The sequence below is a fragment of the Uloborus diversus genome, chromosome 2 (assembly GCF_026930045.1).
Source record: "Uloborus diversus isolate 005 chromosome 2, Udiv.v.3.1, whole genome shotgun sequence".
NCBI lineage: Eukaryota > Metazoa > Arthropoda > Arachnida > Araneae > Uloboridae > Uloborus > Uloborus diversus.
This window is the reverse complement of record NC_072732.1, coordinates 2,813,667-2,840,360: the sequence shown is the minus strand read 5'-3', so window position 1 is coordinate 2,840,360 and position 26,694 is coordinate 2,813,667. Positions and strand designations below refer to the sequence as shown.

The window sequence follows — 26,694 nt, the reverse complement described above, 5'->3', positions numbered from 1 at the left end:
TAAATGTTTTGCCTCAAGTTTGTTGCAAACTGAAGCAAAAAAACGTTTTATACAGTACAGTACAGTATTTTCCCAATATTGGACATTTAATGTTAATTAATGGTTTAAATCTTTAAATATCGCCAATAGTGGCCAAAATGAAATCAAATTAAAAAAAAAAAAAACACCAAATTTTTTGTTGCCAAGGTGGCAACCAAAAGTTAGGCGATATGTTGCCTAGTGTTGCCAAATTATAATACCACTTGAGTTTGCAATTGATATTAACAACGATTTTCCCCCCAAAAGATGTAAAAGACCTCCTCAAGAATATGCAACTGCAACAAAAGGGGAGGTGCACAACTAGATCCCACTCGGAATCTAGTACCAACTTTCTAGGACATAACCTTTTTGAGTTATGCGAGATACATACACACATACATACGGACGTCATGAGAAAATTCATTGTAATTACTTCGGGGATCGTCAAAATGGATATTTTGGGTGCCTATACGTTCTTAAACATATATCTATGTGTGGTCAGGTTGAAAAAAAAACTCAACATTCATTTGGGGGTGAGCAAAATGGAAATGAAGGCCGATTTTTGGGTCAAAATCTTTTCGTAAATACAATACTTCCTTTACTTCATAAAAGGAAGTAAAAATCACATTATACTGAATATAAACGGTTGAAAAACTTATATGACTAGGATAATTGTTGGCACTTAACAAAGAAAGCTATGTGTTTTTTTTTTAGCTTGTTTTAAAACATTTGCATGCATTTCTGTAAAAAATAAAAAATAACATGCATTGCATTATATACTATTTGATAGTTGAAAAAACTTTTTTCTGAAGCCTCCAAATGTTGCATTTATAGCCAGGAGTGATTCCTCTGTTTGTTTTGTCATAAAATAAGTGTACATTACAAATAGTTCCATTGCATCTCTGTTCATAAAATCACAAGAAATGTCCCTTATTAACCGTGCTTCTCCGACGTTTGGCACTGAGCCCTGGCTGAGCTAAAACCCTGCCTCGATCCAAGGCACCCTTATTTTTTTTTTATGTTTGTATACATGTATATACACCCATTAAATGGAGAAATATTAAAGCACATAAGTATAATAATATTGATATACTAATTCTGTTCAGATTATGTTACATACAGTAAAACCTGTCTACAACAATACTGTTGTGACCTAAAAAATATTTTTACAGACAGGCTATCATTATAGACAGTTTGATTATTTGTGCTGACATTTTGCTGGGACCAAGGAAAGTATCGTTTGTAGAGAGGTTCATTGTTATAGACAATAGCAGGTTTCACTGTATCAGTTTGAGAAAGCAGCACTTCGGCAATAGGTGAATCAAATCATCCTACAGCTTGCATTACTAAAATTAAGCATTTTTTATGTGAGAAGCTGAACTGATACAAAAATAAGAAAGATAAATACTGTCGGACCTCCCTATATCAAAATAGCAAATCGTCAGAAAAAAATTCGATATATAGAAATTTCAATATATGGAAACGATCTTATTTTATCATCCTAAGTATCCTAAAACATTAAAATTAAAGCTAATTTTCATGTAGGAAACCCAATTTCTAATTGATACGAGCATCGGATTAAATGAAAGTTAATAATTAAAAAAATAACAGAAATTACATTTTTGCACCTTCATTCTTCGGCAATTCAACTCGATCCACAACATGAGGGGATTTTCATTTTGACAATGTAATCGAAAGAAAAGTAAAAAATCAATCTACCTAACTTGAATGATTTTTACTGCAGCTAAAAAGACTAGGAAGGATAATCAGCAGACAAAAGGGAGAACTTGAAACGGATTTTACAGTGTTACTGGTTGCAACTAAGATTTAAAATAAACGTGAGGGAAGTTAAGAACTCCAGAACGGAACAACGATCTATCTACACACCCCTGAACCCCAGATTCCTTAAGAGTTTCGTAGCAACCTTTAGTGAACATAATTTTCTCCTCTAACCTTTATTTTTCATGAGACAAACATAGACTGCTTATCTCATGAAAAAAAAAATGTCTAAAGTGGAAAAAAAATGTACAAATGTCTGAAAAAAAAAAAAATTCGATATATAGAGATTTTTTCGATATATAGAAACTATTTCTCTATGTACCTAATGAACATTAAAATTTGCTGGGATTTCGATATACAGAAAATTTCGATATGTGGAACTTCGATATATGGAGGGTTGACTGTAAATACCTTTGTGCTGAACAGTAAAATAAGAAAAAACAATGTCAAAAAAAAGCAGTTGTTTTTTCTTACTTTACTGGTAAAAAAATGTTTAACAAATAAAGCATTGGAATGTAACTATTGTAAACTTTTTGAACACATTTTCTATTTTAGAAAATTTGAAATTCTTAGTTTTTCCCAGAGTGGAAAGAATTTTTTCCAAGGAAAAAAAAACTTCATTTCCCTAAAATTTTGAATTTTTTTCAAGTCGTTTCCCAATCTCTACACCAGGCAACTGCTTACTCCCGAAAGTGTACACCAGTAACAAGCAGTAAAGTATTTCAAATTAAAAATGGCATCAACAAGAGAAACTTCAAAAAATCGTCTTTTCATCTGCATACCATGTAAATTAACAATGTGAAATCCTTTTTAACGTATGGAATCTTTAAAACAGCCCAACATCAAGGATGGGTCCTACGCTCTGAAAGACATTTTCTTTTCTGTTTTGAATATAAAACGTAGTAATAGCAACGTAAAGATCGGGCCCCTCATTTCAAAAGCTTCCAAGGGGATGGGCAAAAAGTTTGTATTCAAAACCTTTTATAGGAAAAAAACAACAAAATAAAGAGAAAAATGCACTGAAACATCACGCTTCCAAACTCTGGGTGGGGGGGGGTAAAGATCGGGCCCCCTCATTTCAAAAGCTTCCAAGGAGATGGGCTAAAAATTTTGTATTCAATACCTTTTATAGGAAAAAACAACAACAAAATTAATAGAAAAATGCACTAAAACATCATGTTTCCAACTTCCGGGGGGGGAGGGGGTACAATGGAACTCGGTTTCCCCTTGATCGCACAAATGGCGGGCCCGAAGCGAAATATCCAGATTGCGTTTTGTGAGAGTTAATATTGTGAGAGTAATTGTGAGACAAATAACATCGACCAAGTTGGAACAGTTTCTTTGAAACTGTTTTATCAGCATACTCATTACGTTCATTTCAAATCAGAAAAATCTACGGATTGAAAGAGGCAAAGAGCGATCGGTGAGGAATGGAGGGTACGCGAAAACGTGAGCAATCGCGTGAGAGAAACACAGATATCAGACATCGAAGGGATCCCCACGAGGTCGACATCAACATCAAATCAAGATTTTAGAAAGAAATGGAGATCGGATACTCACTGTGACGGAAGTCTCGATGCGGGACACGCGATCTCCAGGCGATTATTTCTTCGACTGTCTCTTCATCAGCGTGCTTGTTGCCATGGTTGTTGTTGTTTCCAAGAGCGTTGCCACATCAGAACTTAGAAAAATAGCCTGAATGGCATGGAAAGCCGCTCCTCCTCGCGGCTACTTTTGGCGATTCCAATGAGAAAAAGTGGGCGTTGCCCGGATGATCAATGTCGGACCGAAACCTGTAACTAACCGTGGCCGTAATCGCATTTTACATAGCAAGCTTTGTTGATTTTCCGATTTGTTGCGAGCTCTAGCCTATTTCGCATTTCTTTTTACATAATAATCTCTTATTTGTGCAGTATTTTTATATATTTCAGTGTTAGGGGGGTATTATGTTTAGTTTCGTCCAGTGTTGTAGTATAATATCTGTACAACTGTCATTAATGTCAAGTAGTACTAACATAGCTTCCTTGTTATGTTTACGTTATCGGTGTGAATTTATAATGTTACTGATATAGCGTTTGACTCCGCATTGCATGTTTCGAGTGTTTTTTATCTCTTAATTGCAAAAAGATAATTGTACCTGTTATAATTTAACTTCAAGTAGTCAAGTTTCATGATAACTATTGAGTAATTCACAAATGCATTCAAGTTAATTCTTTATTAGTTGACACAACATTTATCGTAGCTTCATGCACTACTACAACTTATCTATATAACTGGCAAATTTCAGAAATTCAATGAATGATCAAGATTCGCATTAGGTGCGGTTACAGTATATAACTAGTTCACGTGTGCAGATCTAATTTACATAAATAATTCTAACACACTGGGCCCGGCTGAACAGAATGTTCAGAACACCAAGAACCCAATAACTTTCATATTAGAGCTTCAAGATGCTCAAATCAAATTCAAATATTATTTTTAAACAATTTCAATTGTTTTTTTTTTTTTTTTTTTTTTTTAAGAATTACTTACCAAAATTCTCAGAAATATCTCAAAATACCTTCAAAAAATAACTTTAAATGAAGAAATTTTTTACATTTATAATTTTTCAAATTTTATCAGAATTTATCAAACAATTCAAATTAACGAAATTGAAAAAAGTTCAAAATTTAGTTTAAACAACAATATTAGTACACATTTTTTTTATAGCATAAACTTGTTAGTAAGAATATCAAATATTAGTAAACTTTTAACTTTATACAACAATTAAAAACAAATGTTCACAATAATTTACAATTTTAAATATATGTAACAACTCATTCACATTCTAACTTAACCAGCAACTGAACTGGCCTTTTTAATATGCCTCTTTCCGTTTTAATTTCGCAACTGCGAATTAATCCATCTCTTCCAGTAAAAGTCTTAACAACCTTTCCTAATCTCCACATGTTACGCGGTAAAAGTTCTTCTCTTATTACAACAATATCATTCACGTTTAGTTCTGTTTTAGTTTTGTGGTTTTTCCCACCGTTTACCGATTTTAATTGCAACAAATAGTCTTTGTAGAACAACTTCCAAAATCTATTTAAAAGTCTTTCACGATATTGATACATTTTACACATAATTTTCTATTACTAGTAGGCACAAAGTCTGTATATTTCACTGGAGGCAAATTTAATGGCTTATTTCCTAAAAGAAAATGAGCAGGTGATAATACCTGGTATTCATGTTGATCATCCTCAATGTACGTCAGAGGTCTGTGGTTTATCACCGATTCTATTTCAATCAAAACAGTTTCCAACTCGTCGGCATGCAGTGAGGCGCGACCAAGTGTTTTTCTTAGCATAGTCTTGACTGATCGTACAAGTCTCTCATAGAAGCCACCCCACCATGCTCCTTTTTCTACGATGTATCTCCACTGTATACCTTTTGCGGCATAAAAGTTCTTTACGTCAGGATGACTTAATACTTGCCACATCTTTTTAAGTTCTGCATCAGCTGTCTTGAATGTTCTTGCATTATCAGAATAGATAACAGAGCATAATCCTTTTCTTGACACGAATCTACGGAAAGCTTGCAAGAAAGATTCCGTAGTCAAGTTTTTAGTTAATTCCAGATGAATACCTCTAGTCACCGCACAGGTAATCAGAAGAATATAATACTTCGTATCTTCGTTTTTAACAAACAGAGGTCCAGCATAGTCCACGCCGATTACATCGAACGGATTTGATTTTTCGATTCTGGCAGATGGCAAAGGGGCTATGTCTTGCTGCATTGGTCTGGAATTAAACCGCTGGCAGATGATACATTTTCTTATAATACGTTTCACATTCTGCCGTCCTCTAACTATCCAATATTTTTCCCGAAGGTACCCAAGAGTACCTGCCATTCCCGAATGGAAAACTTTTTCATGTGCATCTCGCACCAAGATTTCAGTAAAATGAGTTTTTGATGGAATAATAATTGGATGTTTTTCGTAAAAACTCAAAGTCGATTTTTGTAGTCGGCCTCCTACTAACAATATCCCGTCTTCACTGAGGAATGGATTCAATTCACGAATTTTAGAATTTCTACTAATTTGATGTTCTTGTTTTAAACAAGTAATTTCGTCACTAAAATGCTCATGTTGAATTTCCTTTATCAAACTTAACTCTGCAGCGAAAAGTTCTTCAGCTCTTAAGGGACCTTTTTTCTTGTCAGCTTTACACCTTACATTATAAATAAATCTTTGTATCCATGCGGTCACCCTAACAGCTCGACTTAGTTTACTATACTTTTCAAGATTCAGAAGACTGTCAGAATTCACCGCAACAGAAGGTAGAACTGTATTTTCAGCAACACATTTCTTCTTTTCTAGCTCCACATCAGAAAACCCAGATGTCAATGGCATTTTCTTGGGCCAATTGTTTTTTGATTCGGACAACCAATCTGGTCCGGATTTCCATAATTTTGATGACAATAAATGTTCAGCAGAACACCCACGTGACAATATATCACTCGGATTGTCGGATCCACTGCAATGTCCCCATGCATTAAATTTTGTTAAAGATTGTATTTCAGATACTCTATTCTTGACAAATAATTTCCATCGCTCAGGGGCACTTCGAATCCAATGTATTACGATCTGACTATCAGTCCACAAGTAAATGTTTTCTTCTTGAATGGAAAACAAATCTTTTAGATACTTTGCGAGTTTTGATGTCGTTAATGCAGCTAACAATTCTAGTCTTGGTAGTGTGAGTTTTTGTTTAATCGGCGCAATTTTAGATTTTGCCATAACAAATGCTACAGTACAGTCCTCAACCGATCGTAAATACGCTACTGAACCGTAAGCTTTTATTGATGCATCACCAAATATATGCAATTCTTTATCCTTATTACGATTTAGTTCGCAAGGAAAATATTCGCGGCAAATTTCGAATTTCTTTAGAGTTTCTATTTCATCGCACCACTCGGACCACATTTGTTTGCATTCAATTGGAACTTCATCCTCAAGTTCTAAACCCAACTGCCAAAGATTTTGCATTATTAATTTCGCTCTCAATACAAAAGGTGAAATAAATCCTACCGGATCAAAAATAGTAGCGGTTACTTTTAATATGTTTCTTTTTGTGATTATTCTACATTTATTTAGTGTTTCAGACAACTTATCTATATTTAAAAACAATACATCTTTACTATTACACCAGTTAAGTCCTAGTACCTTTAAAGTATCATTGTGCTCTTTTTGTACCTCAACAATTCCATTCTTATCCCAGATTTTTTCAAGCTCTTCTGAATTTGTACTAAATTGACGCAAATTCATTCCCGCTTCTTTAAGTACGTTATAAGCTTCAGTGCTTAACTTGAAGGCATGTTCTACGGAATCTGAACCGTAAAAAATGTCATCTACATAAATAAAATTATTTAACATCTTAAAAATCTCTGGATTTTCCACTGACAATTTCTTTATGTGATGTTTTATAGTACATGCGAGAATAAAACTGCTACAAGCAACTCCAAACGGAGCACGAGTCATACGATAATGTATTATATTTAATTCATTGTCAAAATACAAAAATCGCAATGCGTCCCTATCAGTTTCTACAATCCCAATTTGATGAAAGGCTTTTTCGATATCTGCCGAAAACGCATATTTAAACTGCCTGAAACACAATATCAAATCTAAAATTGAAGGGTTTAAATTTGGGCCAGGTATCAAACATTGGTTTAAAGATACCTCATCATTAACTTTTGATGACGCATCATACACTATACGGACTTTAGTTTTTGACGCATTTTTTCTTACGACCGGAGAATGCGGCATGTAGTACATTGTATTACCATCGTGACTTTCAACGCCACATTCTTCAATTATTTTGTTCCTTAACTGATCATTTATGATACTATCATAATTTTCCCTAAGCCACTCATCATTAATTAATTTGTTAGATAAATGCATAAGACGCAGTTTAGCATTTTCAAAGTTACTAGCCAAATGTTCATGATTTGACTTCCATAACAAACCAGCTTCATATCTCCCATTTTTGAAATTCAATTCACTTTCAAACTTTTTTATGACCAATTCATCGTTTTTATCATCTTTTTCCTCCAAACCCATATGATCTAAAGCCCAAAATTTTCTCAAACTATCATTAATTGAGCTATGATTCTCGCTTTCACATTGCGTAGCACCAATTGTAAACATAGAAGCACTAGATTGATTTTCCCCGAAAGCTCCAACTAACGACCACCCAAACAATGAAGAAACTGCAAATAACCTTTTACTAATTCGTTTCTTTTGCCCTGTTTGTACTTCCCAACATGAATCAGAACCCAGCAATAATTCTATTTCAGAGGATTCGCCATTATCGGCTAATTTTAAATTTTCCGTTTTCAACATTTCTAAAATACTTCTTGGGGGTACTTTTATAATCGCTCCAGAAATTGTATCTGTTACAAGGGCTTCAATTGTTATACAACTATTAGGTTCATGCATACTTTTTAGTTTAACTTCGACAACATCATATTCTTTCAATTTACCCTTAATGTATCCAAAAGAATATATGTACAGTTTTTCCCTTCTTATACATTTTAATTTTAATTCCTTTGCTAATTCTGATTTAATGAACGTTTTTTGTGATCCTGAATCAAGCAAAATGCGCGTGATTCGACTTAACAAGCTATTTTTATCTGAAACATGAACAGTACAAGTTTGCAGATATATACCTTTATCAGCAGTTTCAGAAATTGTCTTTGAATTCAGCGACAAAGATGCAATCGCATTTTCTTTATCTTCAGAATCTGAAACAATTTTCCTACAGAACAATTTATTGTGATTTACACTGTTACAAACTTCGCAAGGTGGAATTTTTACCCTACATTTAAACGAAACGTGCCCTTTTCTAAAACATTTATAACAACGCCCTTGATTCTTTAGAATCATCCTTTTTTGTTCATTTGTTTTCTCACATTTTCTAACATCATGAGTATTTTCATTACAATAATAGCAGTATGAATTAGTCATTGTGGTTAGCGCCGAAGTTGTAGGAACACTTCTAGAGTAATTATTTTTATTCTGCGCAAACTCACTATTTGATTTCCTTTTCTTTGAATTAATAATTACATTCGAGGCTTCCAAACTTTCTACCTCTAATCTAATGAAATCCAAAAGCTCCGTGACGTTATACTGTTTTTTCGAATTACGTTTTCTATTAAATTCTAAATTCATATCATCAGGCAACAATTTTAAAATAATTGGTCCTAATAGACTCCCATACGATTCTGAAACAATCCCCAATGAGTTCAGACTTCTTATGTTTATTTCACAAGAATCGTAAAGTGTTCTTAAAGCTTTTACATTAGACGAATGCTTTACAGGATCCAAATTAAGAAGATTATTCATGTGGGAAGAAATAACTAAATCTACGCGTCCAAACCTTTCTTTAATCAAACCTATACAAGCGTCATAATTCTCATCTGAAAGTGAGAACCCAGATACTGCATTTAACGCAGCTCCTCCTAATAACGATTTCAAATAAGTAAATTTTTCAATCTTTGATAATTCAGAATTATTCCCGATAGCATTTTCAAACGAATTAAAAAATTCCAAAAAATGGCTTGGATCTCCGTAATATTTAGAAATTGAAATCTTAGGCAAACGAATGTTATTTTTTACCTCATTTTTGCATGAAACAATGTGGTCACCAGTGGATTGATTTTGTACAGCATTTGAAATAGAATCAAATTTCTTTTTAGTTCTAAATTGACATAAACTAATTTTTTCCTCATACTCTAACACGGAACTATATTCCTTTTCTATTTCAGCTTCTTCCCCGACAAAACAATTAAATATCTGCTCATTAAGAATTTTTAACTCTGATTCTTTAGCATTAAGCAAATATAAATTTTCCTCAATTGCATTTCTATCAAAAGTTTCACTTTGCAGACCTGATTCTATACAATTTACAAGTTTAGTTACTGCAATCCGAATTGTTTTTCTAGCCGCTTTAAATTTATTAAGTTCAGCAGCTGTCTTTACTATATTACCTTCTACTGACATTTTTAATCGCTTACCTTTATGAAAAACTCGCACACACCAGTACTATCCAGACGATAGAAAATTCTGTAGGTGTAATTTTATCGAAACGGACGAAAACTGCCATGATGTACAAATCTATTCATTCCGTTGTCAAATTCAACTTAATGCGATATTTCAATCTTCATTCGATACTTCAAGACAGCGTTTTTCAACAATACGCCTGCTTCCGAATTACAACTTCTACTGTTCTGAACTGCATTTATTCCATTCGCAGTCGTGCCGCACTAGTTGGGCGCCAAAATATTATAATTTAACTTCAAGTAGTCAAGTTTCATGATAACTATTGAGTAATTCACAAATGCATTCAAGTTAATTCTTTATTAGTTGACACAACATTTATCGTAGCTTCATGCACTACTACAACTTATCTATATAACTGGCAAATTTCAGAAATTCAATGAATGATCAAGATTCGCATTAGGTGCGGTTACAGTATATAACTAGTTCACGTGTGCAGATCTAATTTACATAAATAATTCTAACAGTACCCCCTGTGCTTTTATTATTTTAAACATTTTCTGGCAGAAGAGATTCGTTACAGCGGAATGTTTTGAAAATCAAATGATACTGCAATACGCTTTTGTTCACTGCTCATTTTTACTTATTTCAAGTTAATTTCTCTTCATTTCCATGCACTTTCTTTAAAAATTTTAACAGAAGTACACATTGCGATAGTGGCTTTGTTTATACTCAATGAGTGGTATTTGTAATGTAAAACTAAAGTGCAAACATCTAACAGTCTCAGACTAATTTTTGCATTTGATAATGCATAGGTAAAAACAAAAACTTTGAAAATACTACACATGATAGATAAATTTTGTCTCCCCTTATATATCGAACGTTAAAAATTATCCAATGTCCAAATATCTTATGAGAAATATTAATGTTTTAAAAATGGTCTTGAGATATAAAAATTGAATTCTAAAAAACTTCCATACATATATATGCATGTTTAGTTGGATAAACAAACACGGGAAGATAGATGGTTTGTTTTTAGTCAAAAAAAGGGGGAATTTTTGAGTTTTGGGGAGGGGTATGTCCTCTACTCCTTTGCTACATCCTTGTATTCAGTTTGTGATGTATTGAAAACTTTTTACAAAAGTCTCAAGTGGTTTGATCGAAAAGAATACAGGAAATGAAATCCCGTTGTGACGAACTTTCAATGAAATATTCGTTTAAACGTAAAAAAAAAATTTGATTCCTGGTCTGAGTTTCAATGCATTGCTTAAATTCCATTGCAACAAAATTCCCGGTGCAATGTACAAAATGTGAGGCTCCTTGAAGTTTGTGGTAGGGAGATTTCAGTGTACATAGATTTGTAGGGTTTAAAAGTACTCTTAGTTGGAGACTTTTGATATCTATAAGTTGCAAATGAGCTCAAAAGAGTATATTTATTATTACATACTTTATATTTTAATCATAGTAAAATTTTCATGTTGTGGTTTTTTTCTGTGATTCAAAAGATGACTAAAGTAAGGCTAATACAGTGTATACCGGTTAATTGAATAAACTGCATTGATAATATCAAATCGTCAAAAATAACAAAATTCAGCTTTATTGAAGCTGTTTAGAAGAAAGTTGATTCATATAAGCTGCGGCCACTGTAACAACAAGATCCGTGGGCCCCATACATCGGGAAATCACTTCAGTGATAGAAAGAAGGGACCCTCGGAGAGTGATGTAACAACAAGAAAGTTTATAGTTATTGTATTCAAGTTAAAGGACCCTGGTGCATTGGCAAGCAAATGCAGAACTATGTGGACAGAAAGCATTTCGTTGACCCTGTTCTTGTCATTTTTGCAGAAGATTTAATTCAAGTATCACACTTGTTCCTTTCAAAACTAGCTGGTTTATCAATATTGGCAGATTTAATAAACAAAATTATCTGTCATATTGGTAACTTGCTAATCAATTATTTCGGCATCACAGTGCTATGGATAAAATTGGAGTAGAAATTAGAAAATGTTCTTTGCTATTGCTTCAGAGAGAATTTGATTTAGGATTGATTGGCTGGAAGAACCTGAAAACTGGAAACAAAACATCCCATTTTTTGAAACCTGTGAAAATATATTTCTTAGTACAGTCCATGTCACAATTGTTGGAATTTTTCTGTGGGCAAATCTACTTAAAAAGTGATTAAAAATGAAATTAATCCTGGCTAATCAAATCAATCATTGTCAAAACAAGCTTTCTTCTAGAAGAATCACCGTTTAACAAGTTTGCAAGCCTCGTTCTTAATAGAGGTAATCTATTTTTGTAGTTTACCGAGTGGCACTGATAGTGAGTTGATCTACATATTGATATATCTGCTACAATTTTATTGTGTTTAAATGTTGTGCTGTCACTTTTTAAGTGTACATAAAATGTAACTCAAATAAAGTATTTCTCATACATTCACTAACTTTTATTTCAGTTTGAACTACGGTTGGAAAAAACCAGTTTTATTTTTTCCAAGAAGAAATATTAAAATATCGAAGCTAAAACTGGGGGGGGGGGAGTCAGGGAGACAGTTAACTTGAGATAACTTGAAACCTCATTAGTCTAATATTCCTTCATCTTGAAGTTTACAATGTCTCAAACCCTTGACAAGGCTATGGGAACTTCCCATAACTCAAAGGTTTTAGCTGGTTGCTAGAACTTCAAGTTGTCTAGAGTTGACTGTATTCATATTTCTCGTTTTATGTTTCAGTTAATGCCCACAGACATATCTAGAGGAAGTAGGCGGGTAGGAAGAGCCGCTGCCTGTCTTCTTTACTAATAATAAATCTGAAAATCTCTCTGTCTGGATCTCTGTAACGCGCATAGCGCCTAGACCGTTCGGCCGATTTTCATGAAATTCGGCATAAAGTTAGGTTGTAGTATGGGTTTGTGCACCTCGAAGCGATTTTTCGTAAATTCGATGTCTGTAACGCGCATAGCGCCTAGACCGTTCGGCCGATTTTCATGAAATTCGGCATAAAGTTAGGTTGTAGTATGGGTTTGTGCACCTCGAAGCGATTTTTCGTAAATTCGATGTGGTTCTTTTTCTATTCCAATTTTATGAACACAACTATCATAAGATGGATGAGTAAATTACGAAGTTATCATAACGTAGAACCGTAACATGGGCACAAGCCAACTGGCGAGAAAATTCACCACACATTGATAACATTGCAAATACACTGGCGAACCAAAAGACCTTTTAATTTTTCTATTACGGGCAAAGCCTGCGGTACCACTAGTTATAAAATATATAGTAGTAGTCGGTAGCTTCAGACTTCAGTAGTGCGGTACCACTAGTATTTGAATCAAAATAGATTTAAAAATTTAAATTTTGATGAATTGATTTTTTTTTTCAATTTCAAAAGAAAATTGAGTTTGGCTCTAGTAACTTTGTGACAGATTGAGTGTGTTATTTTTTAAATTTTTTTATCACCCAGATATTACGAATAACCCCAATTTAACGTATAAAAGTTTCAGTCCCGATGATTTCGTTAAATCGGTGTCCGACTGTAACTATAACAGAGTAGCACCGCTACTTCCGACCACTGACCTAGTTAGATCATGATTATCAGATGAATCCATGTACTGGAATGAAAATACTTTCTTAGCAGAATTTTGATGAACCTAACTTAGTTCCTTAATCAGGAGTTATATTAATTTGCTTTTGGAATTATTTTCTTTATTTATTTTTTATTAATGATTATGCTATTAGGATTTTAAATGGAACTAGATTGAAATTTCACATTAGACACAAAATAGATAAACTATTTTAAATTGGTATTTAAAAAAAATAACATACAGATTTTAAAAAAATAACTCGACATTAGACATTCTGTTCAAATTTTTATCGAATATTCGGTATTCAATTCATCTCTTCCAACAGCAATATGATTACTAGATATTAACAGCTGCTTTTAACTGAATCATTTTGTCGAGTAATTGATTAGATACTTCATGGAACAAAATTTTTTCTATTTAATATAAGAATGAAGTTTTTACTATTTTTCTTCAATTGCTATCGCCATGAATCCAATCCAGCGTTTATGTTGAGAGCCAAGATAAGGAAAATGCCTTAGTATTTGCAACAACTATCGTAATTTTAAAGGATATAATGTATGCCGAGTTATGGAATCAATGTAAATTTAATAACCGACTAATGCTATGCATTTCCGACGTGCACTTTAAAGTAAATCTTTAATCGTGTAATGGTATGCTTTTTACTGTCACTGGATGAGTGTTTCTTAAAGCCTGGTACTGTTTGCTGGACAGCATATTGTGCCTGGCAATAAAGTGTCCGAATGAAAAAATGATTGATTTTTACAAGCAATAAATAAAAACCTAATGAATTTGTGCTGCATCCAAAAACATTACTTTTAACAGCATTTAATAATTAAGGTAGGGAGATCGAGTTGAACATTTTAAAAATAACTCTTAAACATTTACAACATTTAGCATTTTCAACAAAAAATGCTAAATTTATTATAATTAACAACCATTACATATTGAGATTCCACGGGACAGAAGAAAATTTGAGAGAGTTTTGATAAAAGTTATGAAAATAAGCAAGTCGAAGGGTTGACATTCTTTTTTATTGATATCGTTCAACATTCTATAGTATGATGCTTTGATTACACGTTTTAAATTTAAGAGATAGTATCGACAGCAAGTTCATGCATCATTCAAGGATAAAAATTATCTTTCAATGATTTTCATTCAAAAATGTCGATATTTTTTACTTTTTCAATAATCAAAGCAATTTAAAAATTTGAAGGAATAGAACAAAAAAAAAAAAAACTGTTACCGGTGGACTCGAAAGTAAGACTCTAGATTCATTTTCACTCCTCAAAAATGCCCTCTTTCCCCCAGTCTCCGAGTGGATGAAATTGATGGAAAACACGATCTTTGTACATATAGTTTTCCTTGAGCTACATGTTTCACAAAACTTGGAGAATTATATGATTGCTAATACCAGGTGGAAATGTTTTCTGTCACTAAGTTTTACCGTTGATAAAGATTGCTGGGGATTGAATTCAAAAAACAGCAAACTAAATTTGAGATAGAGGTATTTGTAAAATGGACAACACTGAATTAATGCTGTAAATGCCAAGAAAATTTAAATTTCAGTATAGAGAGGTTGTCGAGAAACAGGGCCAAACACTTTAATTCTGACCAAAATTCGTCAAGTTTAGAGTATTAAAATTAAAAGATCAAGGTAGAGGAAAACAACAAAAAAAGATGGATATTCATCAAAAGATGGGGCTGAGGAGTCTATTTATAACTTCAGAATTTTTAATATTTTACTCATTTTTTACAGATTTCAGAACAAGGTAATTTTGGGTTTATGTCACACACTAATTAAAATTTTCTTGTGGCAAATTCTTAAGGAGCTTTATTCTTGAATAGGCCTTGACAACATCAATATTTGCAGCGAAGCACTTTAATCAGATTTAATTTACAACACAAGCCTTTATCAGATGTGTTTACCTTTCGAAAGGTAATACTTTTCTGCTGAAACATTCATTGAAATATTTTTCTTCTGAAACTGTTTTGAAGTTATGTATACGAATTTTCAGTACTTGTAGCTCCATGCTCTCATGGAAATTCAGCATTTAAAATGTCAACATGCCAGTAAGATCGTTTGCAAGGCAGAACAAATTTATAAAACACTTCTGACTGTGCAACGATCCAACTAGTTAAAACGAAGTATAAATCCATATCATTCATATAGAGTTGACAGGAACAAATCACTTGAATAAAATTCTCAAGCTCAAAATGCATCATCTTCACTCCAAAGCATATTAAACTCAAGATAAGCACGATTCAGTAACAACATCACAAAAAGGTAACAAAAGCTATTTCACAACATATCGATTAGCAAAACTAAACATTATATTCACGAATATGTTTCACAATAATAGCGAACGAAACAAAGATGACATTTCACATAAATAAGGCATAACTAGCGAAGTAAATGTCCATCACTTAACACTGTGCAAATGTAAACAAGCACATTATACAGACGGCTCTGGACAAATCACCAAGCGTAAAATCCACAACCGAGCTATTTTAATTGAAACTTTATTCCATCTAAGACACAAACAATTCGTTAATTTCGCCAAAATCTTTTTTTGAGATTAAGAAATACGAAAACAAATGACTTCGATTAACATGCGATTGCTATTCAGAGGAACAGCGGTTAAAGGGCTATTTTGGTTAATCGTGACGCCAGAAGAGGGCGTCTTGGACCGCTGGAATCGCCATTTGTGATCATCTTCAAAAGTACTTGTAGCAAACTGTACAGGATATGCAAGTAGTTTCTTTAATAAAATAATTATTCACATGAAGAAAAAAAATAAATCACCTCTTATTTTTTTATTAAACAGTTTTTTCGTTTTTTTCCTAGAATCCATGAGTGCATTCGACGAGCACGATTGGTAGCGGCCGGTTAGTTAATCACGTGACAGCTAATGATCACGTGCTCTAATCAACCAATCAATTGCTTAGAATGGTAACCGGTGGATCACAGAACGCCGCGGTTAGTAACTGGTTACTTGCCGGCCGACCGATGAGGTTCGTCAAAGGTTGCGTTCGACGAGCTCGACCGGTTAGTTAATCACCTGACAGCTAATGATCACGTGCTCCAATCAACAACTGAAAATGGTAACCCGTGAGATAACCGATAGATGATAGAACGCTGCGGTTTGTAACCGATTACTTACCGGTAGACCGGTGAGGTTCGTCGAACGCAACCTAAGTTACCGGTTACAAACCGCAGCGTTCTATCATCACCGGTTACCATTTTAAGCTGTTGATTGGAGCATGTGATCATTAACTGTCACGTGATTAACTAACCGGTCGTGCTCGTCGAACGCAACCATGGAAAGCCGCTCCTCCTCGCGACTCCTTTTGTGTACAGGATGGTCTCAATGTCCTCCAAGTGAAACGATACCTCTGGGGGTGCTAGCACCAGGTAGCTATTAGCTCCTGGTCTAGTTCTAAATTCTCATTAACTGTTCGGTCCAGTGATGGTGCTGCCATCTATCGGTATAAAAAAATAATGGAGGCAAGGCACTTAGTATGCAGTCCTCGACATCAATACAGTTGTAGTCAGTTGTCACTCTGAATCGAAATTGAAAACTGTACAAGATATGCAAGTAGTCTTTTTTTAATTAAAAAAAAACCATTCACATTAAGGAAAAAAATAAATCACCTCGTATTTTTTTTACTAAACAGTTTTTTTTTTTCTGGAATCCGTGCAGATGAGTCAAAGAGACTACAACTACTTCTACATTGCCATGGTTTCGTTCTCTCAATAACCAAATGTTATGGTGGAACAGCTGAGTTTATTAATCGCTCTCAGTCGGCTGTTTCTCATTAATTAAACGTCTCATTAAGTCATATTTCTCAGCGGTGGTCCAAAGTCGGTCCGGAATTTCATTTCATACCAAAAGGCCCTCGGGTTCGCTCTGAATGGTAATGTATGTTTTGTTCCTTGTTTGCAGAAAAAAGTTTAGGATAGTTTTCTGTGTCTCTTACAAACATTTAGTTCTGTTTAATGTTGTAAATGGTTGTTCATCGTCTCATCATCATTATTCTCTTGGAGCAATCTTAATCCCTAGTTAGGACACAGGTTTATTTTTATAATGTTGCCCTTTAAGGACATGGAGCTTCGTCGATAAGTGTTACGGGATTTTTAACTCTTCATCATTTTTTAATTTATTTTTCCTCCATATTTGGTCCGAAAGGACCCACTGTCATTCGCTACTTGCTCGAGAAACTCAATTTTTTCAAAAATATTTCTTGGGGGAGGCCTGGAAGGGATTCTCTGTTATTACGGGAGTTTCCCTTGTTTATTTTCTACCTTGGTGTTACATACCCACTTTTTTTAGTACCTTTGGCGCATTCATTTGTGTGGTATGCAATCTTACATATCATGAGAACAATCATGAGTCGTTCATATCATAACGGCAAAAATAGAATGATAACATTTACATCTCGCCATATTTGCTCCTCTTTTTTTTTATTTTATTGAATAGTCTATTTTATGTTTGTTAATGACCCTATTCATTCATTATGTTATCTAGCATTTTAATAGGCCTTTTAATGTTTTATGGAGTTGGTAAAAGGGCAATTCCATTGTGTTCGACGTAAAAAATGAAGAAAAATTCTTCAGTTTTAATTTCATTTATCGAATATAAATTGTTCCAAAATGATTAAATTTATTTACAAGATACTACTACATCCCCCTGAATAAAAAATAATGCTAGTTTTTCAAAATAGATCCCTAAAGTATAAATTAAAAAAAATTTAAAGACTTGGTTGTCGGACATAAACACACAAATAGTAAAATTGATGGTTCATTTAAAAACTATTAAAAGGCTGTAAATTGGCTTTCATTTTAATTTTAAAAACAGCTTAATTCTAAAGTATACTTATGATTGAAGCATATTTCAGTTTTCAAATGATATTAGAAAGAATGAAATTATTTTAAAAATATTTTTAGCTCGGTGTCGGACGTAAATTGCTCATATGGGACGTAAACTATTGCTCTTGAAATGTAAATATATAACAATGATTACAGTTATAAATATGTAAATTATAGGTTACATATACTGAAACTAAATTTACCAAGTAAATTCAAAATTAGGGTATTGGGGGAAATGGGACATTGGGGTAAGTGAGTCACTCCCTAAATCTGAAATATGCATATGGTTTTTATACTTTTTTACGTTGATCATGTCATAATTCATCACAGTGATTAGTTTTGCATATATTTGGGTTACGTGGATTTTTTTTTCTGGGTCAGAGAACTTAGTCAAAAAAATAAAATAAAATCTGAGAAATATTTTTTGGTGAGTTTAAGCAGCATTTTTCAAAGAAGTGTTTCTCCGGTTAGCATTTATTTTTTTATGGTCATTAAACATTCATGTACAGTTTAATGTAAAGTGCATACTGCAATTAGAATTTTTGAATAAAATATTATTAAAAACTTTTAGAGGAGGGGCCCCACTTACTCCGTAAAATTTCGCTATAAGAGTTCCCCCCACACTATGGGATAAGTGGTTCCCCCCCATAACAGTGGGGATTTGAAAGTCAAAAGCAACTCTGATGAAATGTTTGTATTAGTGAAATACAAGACAACTATGATGACTTAGTAGGAATTGATAGTTCAGCTACAAAAGCTGGTGAGGTGAATTCCATTGTAACAAACGTTACATTCACACACAAAATCAATTATTATAAAAAGATTATGAAATGCACATAAATGCTTCCAAATAGGAGTAAGTTATTTTTCCTTGATAAAACCAAGACCGAAGATTACTTTAACCAGGTTTCAAAATTTATTTTTGCATTTAAGCTGCAAAAAATAAATAATATTTATCTGTAACGGACGCTACATAAAGTGGAACATCATTTGTGCTATGGCATGAAAAGATTAAAAAGTCTGTGAATCTATAATGTAAATTTGTTCAATTTTTTTTAATTTAACATCACAAGACATGCTTCTAATTTATCAGAACCTTTGTATTAAAATTTAGTTATTCTCTTTTGTAATAAAAATTTTTTTAATCTCTAACGGACAAAAATTTTTTAATTCTCTGTGACGGACGTTACGGGCTGTAACGGATGTTTTACACTGTATGACACGGACATGTTGTATGTATATAATGAATGATAAAATTAATAGTTGAAAGATAATACCTGAACTTCGTATAGACCATATAATGAAATCACAAAGTCATAGTCGATCATCGTACAGTATTGTTCAAACTTTCTAAGAAACAGCCATTTTAAGTTTGAAAGAAAAAATAAACTAGAGATTTCTCATTACAACAAACTTTTTTTAATAATAAGTAGTGCAGAAAACGAAAAGGAATAGAGGTAGTGTATCTTTTTTTTTCAGGCTAAACAGATTAACAATATACAATAGAAGTAAGATAAAAGCAATCAATACAAAATAATTTCCAAAATACTGAATTCGAGATTGAATATATAGCAAGATATGAAACATGTGAGTCACAAAAATTTATTTCAAATAATATGTTACAAATGTGAGAACCATGATTTTTATTTTTAATGCAGGATGTGGCAAGGAGCTGACTTTGACAAATTTTGGCATTCTTCTCCCTCGACCATTTGTTAGAAATTTTAAAATTTAAGGTTTGTAGCCATACGTTTCCAAATATTCAAACACTTGAAAATGAAATTTGTTTTTTCAACCAACTTCCATTTTTTAAGGAACGAATCATGCAATTTTTTTTTTTTTGGGGGGGGGGGGAATTAGGGACCCATTTCAAAGCATGGGCTCTAAGCAATAGCTTGTTTATCTTATAGGCAAATTCAGCCCTGTGTGTAATTCATTCTTACCTGCAGATTTTTGCTTCATTTTTTTTTTTTTTTTTTTGTAATTTCTACAAAAATTTGTCGGTTTTTACGATTAAAGGATTTTTACGATTTTACCGATCTGTGTTAGGTTTTTATAGATTTTTATAAAATTTTAGCAAATTTTTCCAAAACTTTTGATGACACAATTATTTAGATTTCAATAATGACAAGGACTGACTCACTTAGATTTAGATGATTATGACTTACCTTACTTTTTAAACAGTATTTATAAAGTCAGTAAAATTGTACTCTCCCTCTAAGTAAAAAGATTCAATTAATCAGAACACTCAGATAACTGAAATTTATTCAGTTTGGGATAGAATTCTCTCAAAAAAAAAAAAAAAAGGAAAACAAAAAAAACTCTTTTTTAGAGTCTCTCAAAAAGTCAATTAATCTACTAAGAACATAAATATTATGCACAAATATGTTTTAAATGTGGACACAAATCATAACGAGTAGATCATTCTGTTAGCGCAAAGGGGGGGGGGAGTTTTCCTCCCTTCGTTTTAGGTTCTAATTTGTTAAAATAATCGTCAATTATTATAAGTGTTGCAGCTTAAAGGACAGCTTGTTTAGCCTACATTTTCATACACTTGCCCAAATGGTTATCAGTCCAAAATACTGAATTTAGACACATTTTCAGCACCCCAGGACAGCTGCGCTATTTGTATTTAATGTTCGTTTTTTTTTCTTTTTATTTCTTTTCTTTTCTTCCATCAGAAGGGTACATTCGCTATTCTCTATATTTTCATTGAAAAATTCAAAAGAGAAAAAAAGTAATGATTTTTTTTGCTTTAAGATTTTGGAAGATGTGTTGTTACTATATAAAGTCCTCTCAAAACTGGGGGGTATTGCCCCTATGCCCCCCCTCCCACTGTAAACCCACCCATGCTCTTCTGAACTATTCAAAAAAGAAAAAAAAAAGATTTTTTTTTATTTTTGGAAGATGTGTTGTTACTATATAAAGTTCTCGCAAAACTGGGGGGGGGGGGCATTGCCCCCCTCTGACCCCTCATAAATCCGCCCATGGCACAGTTTTGTCAAATAGGTTATCCCAATTGCAAAAAGTATGACTTTAAAGCTGTATCTTTAATAAAAAAAATCCTTAGAGATCCCAATGACACGAAAACACAAAAAAACCATCATCGAGAAAAAAGCAGTTTAAAGTTTTTCATTTGCATAAGAACACATAGCGAGCATGGCTTAAAACCACTCATAACTTTTTAAATATTTGAACTAAAGCAATGAAACTTTTCCCCTGTGTTCAGAATAGTTTTTAGTTTTGAAATAAGCGATAAAAAAATTTTTGATCGTTTCATCATTTTTGAGGTACTGCAACCCCTTACGGATAGATGGGGAAAAAAGGGATCGAAAAAAGTGAGTCAGCTTTGTGAAATGAATTGCCATTGGAGCCTACTTTTTTCTTTTTGGGGTATCCTAGATCCTCGTGATGTGTGTCCTGCAAAGGCACCAGGTCATGTGACATGGAATGAACCTATGATGTTTAGCTTTTGCAGCTATTTTACGCACCTTTGATACCTTCCAGACTTGACTTAAGTAATAGCAAACCTTTCTTACCTGCTGTGATGTCCTTGCACAGAAAAATTTTGGGCTTTTATACCATGACATAGGTCTGGCACTCATGGGCACGTTAAACAAGCTACATTTATTTTCATTCAAAAAGAAATTTATGCAAACCTTGTTTATAGTTTTAATGTTAAGTGGCTCCGGATTTCACGACAGTGTTTAAAGGTGAAACTTCGGTTACGACAACAATTTGAGTAGGATTGAATTTCGCTTTGCAATTGAAATATTTTCAGTAAATACTGAAAACATCTGGAAAAGATTTTACTGTAGGAGTTTCTGACCCTGACAAGAGACTTGACCACGCATGGACACTCGAGAATGGTGCAGAGCGAGTAGGTATGTTCCGTAGACTAATAATAAGAATAGACCGAGCTATGGCAACCCTTTTGCTGCTCATAAACCAAACCACGTGACTGGTGGATGTCCTAGCAACAGATCGTAGCAGACGATCAACGCCCGCGAGAATTAAAATAAATAGAATTGATGGAACACGGAAGAATGATCTCTTATGGAGTCCGATTTGTAAATTTGTTATTCTAAGTTGTAAATATTTTGTTAATATAGTGAGTTTTTCGTTTAGATAGTACTGTGCATTTTCTTTAGTCAATTTCAATAACTCTCCAAGCAATTAAAGATGCAAGCCCCCAAAAAGAATCGGCAAACGGTCAGATTTTTACCTGCAATTTCAATTTAAGATAAAGATTTTTTTGTTATTTTTGCGTTAACGCAAAACGTTTACGCCGACGCCGACGTAGCAGTTCCGAACGGAATAAAAGTGACTGAAAACTGTGATCGAAAACTAATGACTAATGTCAAAATAATGCATAACTAAAAGAAAAACAGTTCAAAAAATTATAATGTAAACACATTGCGTCTTAAAATACGTGTCGAGTGCCAAACTAGAGATAATCCTGCCATCTAGCAACCATGCTGCCAAAGTTTTCGCCAGTCACATGATGTATCCATGAACCCATTTTTTCATCAGCAAGTCCGGGAAAGCTCGGTCTACTCTTATTATTAGTTCTATGATATGTTCTGAAAGCTACAGATTTCAGACTTTGAAAAGAGGGACAATAGAAAAGAATTCAAAGCAGGTGGATTTTAATACTGGACTAGGGAAGCAGCAGGAGAAGAGAAAGACCATAGCTACCTTAAGCTATAGGTGGTCACTACAAGCTTCTCCAGTGAGAGAAAAAGATATGTTAATTTCCAAAAACCTGACATTTTCCAATCACAAATATTTTTAAAATAAAAACACTTCAAAACTCCGAGAAAGAAAATTGTACTTTTTGTTAGGAATTTATTAAGGGAAAAATGAAAGGAACTCTCACTTTAAAACGATGCTACACCCCTCAAGACAGGGGGTCAAATTTTCACACACCAGAAGAGTGACAAGCAGTAAGTTTCATCGAAGGTTATTGAAAATTAATCGTAATAAAGAAATAACTGTAACCTAAACCAAAAATATGTTATTGCATGGCAAAACACAATCTACAGGGGCGCAAGTTTTTTTTTTTTTTTCACAACACTCTATCAGCGTTCTCCCTCACTCTTTACATCAATATATATTTATTATTAATATCATTTAGTAAAATTCCTTAAAATTGTATAAGTTTTGCAATTTATTCAAAAACTGATGCAAAAACATTAATTGTTGTTTGCCAGAATTGAAATCACGTTAAGAATAAAGTTTAAGGTACTTGAAACAACAGTGTGGCGGTAAGATTTTCAAAGTAATAAATGGAAATCAATCCTTGTTATTACTTCGTTTACTATATTATTGAAACAAGCACACGAATTTTTATCACCAGAAGCTCTAAATTATTCATATTTTTAAGATCATTCAAGGAAAGAGAAAAAAAAAAGGAGCACGTTAAAATGGCATGAAATCACTTAAAAATTGTTCAAATTAGCATTCTCGGGGGGGGGGGGGGCACGGGCCCTGTGGGCCCCCCCCCCTGGTTGCGCCCCTGTATGTTAAGCCTCTCTTAACGGACACTCCCTAATAACAAACATTTCTTCTAGTCCTGGTCCTTTTATATATGTTTTTCCATATTATTCACTCTGAATAATGGACAGTTATTTTAACAATTTTTTTTTTCCAATTATTAGGCTAAAATTCTAAACCAGCAAATAAATAACAATTTTGGCATTAAGTTCAATTTTTTGTTCAGAAAAGTATTTACCCAATTCTAGAAAATAGGCTAAAATTTATCTAAGTCAGAAATTCAAAGCAACTTCATTTACCTATTTGCGAGCAACATTAAAAAAATGTTTAAAAAGTGTATAACCAAAAAAACTTTCTTTGAAAGATTTGCCCGAGAAAGAAAAGAAAAAAAAGATTAAATAAATAGAATTTCTCTACTGCTGCATGTTTTATTTATCATTTGCCAAATTCTGTTGATTAAAAATCATATAATCTTATTTTCTAAATAATGTTTTGGAAATCAATTCTATCTTCCTAAATGTATTGCGTTATAAATAATGCCAGGAGAGTGACTTTTTTTTTTTTTTTTTGCCAGGAGTATGACATTTTCCTTGTAATTTGCCTGTTGCATAAGCCCAGGAGTATAATTAAGGTAACTGTTATTTTTCGATTCTGACCTCTTCATTCAACTACAATATGAGCAGAATTATTATTTTTCTTTTGTTTAACACAGAAATTTTGTCCAGGAGAATGACAGCAAAAATGTTACGCACCCATTTTTGAACTTCAAAGTGTTAGTAAGAACAGCAGACAAATCATATTAACTTAATACTCAAGGAATCTATCAAAATGGTATACAGTGTTGTAGCACAGAAAATCAAAAATTCCTTTTTTAAATCTATCATAATTGCACTCATTCCTAGGACAGGAGAATCACATGAAACCTGGGGATGAACTTTAAAATTATTTGATTATTTAAATAATTAAAAATAATTTAAAGGATGTCATTTTACACCTTAAGTTAGTACTACAATATAAATTTGTGGAATGTTGATCTAAGTTTTTTAAAAGAATTTTAAATCTTTGAGAAGCAAATAGGGACACATTGAAAGAGTGACTTTTTGGCTCGTAAAAAAATTTTGTAGGAAAAAATAAATGAGTTATTTTTTTAATAAGATTGGAATACATCGGAATAGTCATTTCTAACTATTGGAAAAAAATCAATTTCAAGCAATCCTCGTATTAGGCTCCTGGGACATTATATTGTTAGGATTTTGGAGAATCATCCAGGTAAGAGAGTCTTATTAATAACTAAAATTAAAAATTTAAAAAAAAAACTGACTGAGCCGCAACTGTAGAATCAAGAGGGAAAATTGAAAATGTTTTTAAAAGCCTTATACTATTAAAATTCAATTTCATACTTTATTTGCTAACAAATAGAAACTGGCAACAGGTAAAAATTTTTAATCATTGCGTTTAATTTCCTTGTCGGCCAACAATGAATTGTTGGTTATCCATTGCGTGGTTAAAGGCTTAGTCGTTATTAAAATCTGCTTTAAAAAAAAACGTTATGATTCCAATTCTGTGTAACATGATACAGTAATAACCGATTGATAACAATAGCTGAAAAGCATCTAGGATGCACAAAATGAAGATTTCTTCAATTCAGTAAGCACTTATTTTTACAACTGCAAATGGAAATTACAGTGACTCAATTAAACACAGTTTACAATTATTTATTAGCAGAATGGAATAGTTCTTTTTTCCGTCGATTAAAGCATCCGTTCGATGCTGCTAAGCTTTTTTTGCCGATTTTAAAAGCAAGAAAAAGTTTCTTGCTTTTAAAGTCTTAAAGTTTTTCCTTGATTAACGAACCGTTCCTTTTCTCAGACATTCGTAAACCAGTTTCAAAGCAGATTCAAGTTAACCATCTTTTCCAGCACGGCTTTGCTAGTTGTTTAAATTTTCATTTAGCTTCACTTGGTTTTCAATCTCGTCGCGATTTTTTTTCTTTGTAGCTTACGAAGTAATGGCTGATAAATTTTTAGTTGTACTGCTTTGACCAGTGGCGTAGCTAGACCCGACTTTCGGGGGGGGGGGGGGGGGGTTACTTCTTTTATATATATATATATATGTATAATCGCTTGGAATTTTTTCCTTTTCTTCTTTTTTTTTTCTTTCTCTTCTCTTCTTTTTCTCTTTTTTTTGAGACTAACTTTTCGGGGGGGGGGGTTTGTCCCCCCCCCCTTAGCTACGCCCCTGGCTTTGACTCATCATGATTAATTTGTCAAAGTGTTTTAAGTTAAAAAGTGTTTTAAATCTAAAAATTAAATTGTTAAATCATTGCACTTTTTCTCTACGGCTAAAATGCTTGACTGTTTAGATTGGATTTTTTTTTTGTATTGTTGGTCAGGGGAAAAAATTCTTCTGCTTTACTGGTAAGAAGGAAAATTATTTTCTCGGAAGCTACTTGTCAGTGTTTGCCTTTATATTTCTGTTGATTCAAATTCAAAGTTTTTGAAAAAGTGATAACGATAAACGAAGACACTGATCACAATATCCGACCTTTTTTAGCACATGTTAATATACAATAATTCAGGGACTTTGTGATTCTGATAACACTAAGCATGATTACATTAAGCGGCGCTTACTGTAGTTCCAAACACATTCTATCAGACGCGGAAAAATTTCTATTCAATTTGATATTAAATTTTTTAACTATGTTTTCACTGAAAAAATCACAAAAAACCTTTTAGAGGTTTTTAATTAATATCTTCGTACATGAATGTCAACCGAAGACACAACCTAGCTAAGAACTCTCTAGCAACTCTTCTTTCGGGAGAAAAAAAATTTGCAAAATCGGTTCATCCGCTAAGGTGCTAGAGTGCCACAGACAGATACACAGACAAGTCAAACTTATAACCCCCTTCCTTTG

The 26,694-nt window shown here is 33.1% G+C and overlaps 2 protein-coding genes across 2 annotated transcripts in view; both read right to left on the bottom strand.

The window, feature by feature from the left end:
• Positions 1-3,455, bottom strand: part of LOC129217694 (uncharacterized) — a 125,733-nt gene extending 122,278 nt beyond the window's left edge. Inside the window, exon 1 of the mRNA XM_054852029.1 lies at positions 3,381-3,455. The gene's annotated coding sequence lies outside the window, so the exon portion shown is untranslated. The remainder of the gene's footprint in view (positions 1-3,380) is intronic.
• The window catches only part of LOC129217750 (hepatocyte growth factor receptor-like), a 144,102-nt gene that overhangs the window by 58,796 nt on the left and 58,612 nt on the right, over positions 1-26,694 (bottom strand). The gene's annotated exons all lie outside the window — the stretch shown is intronic.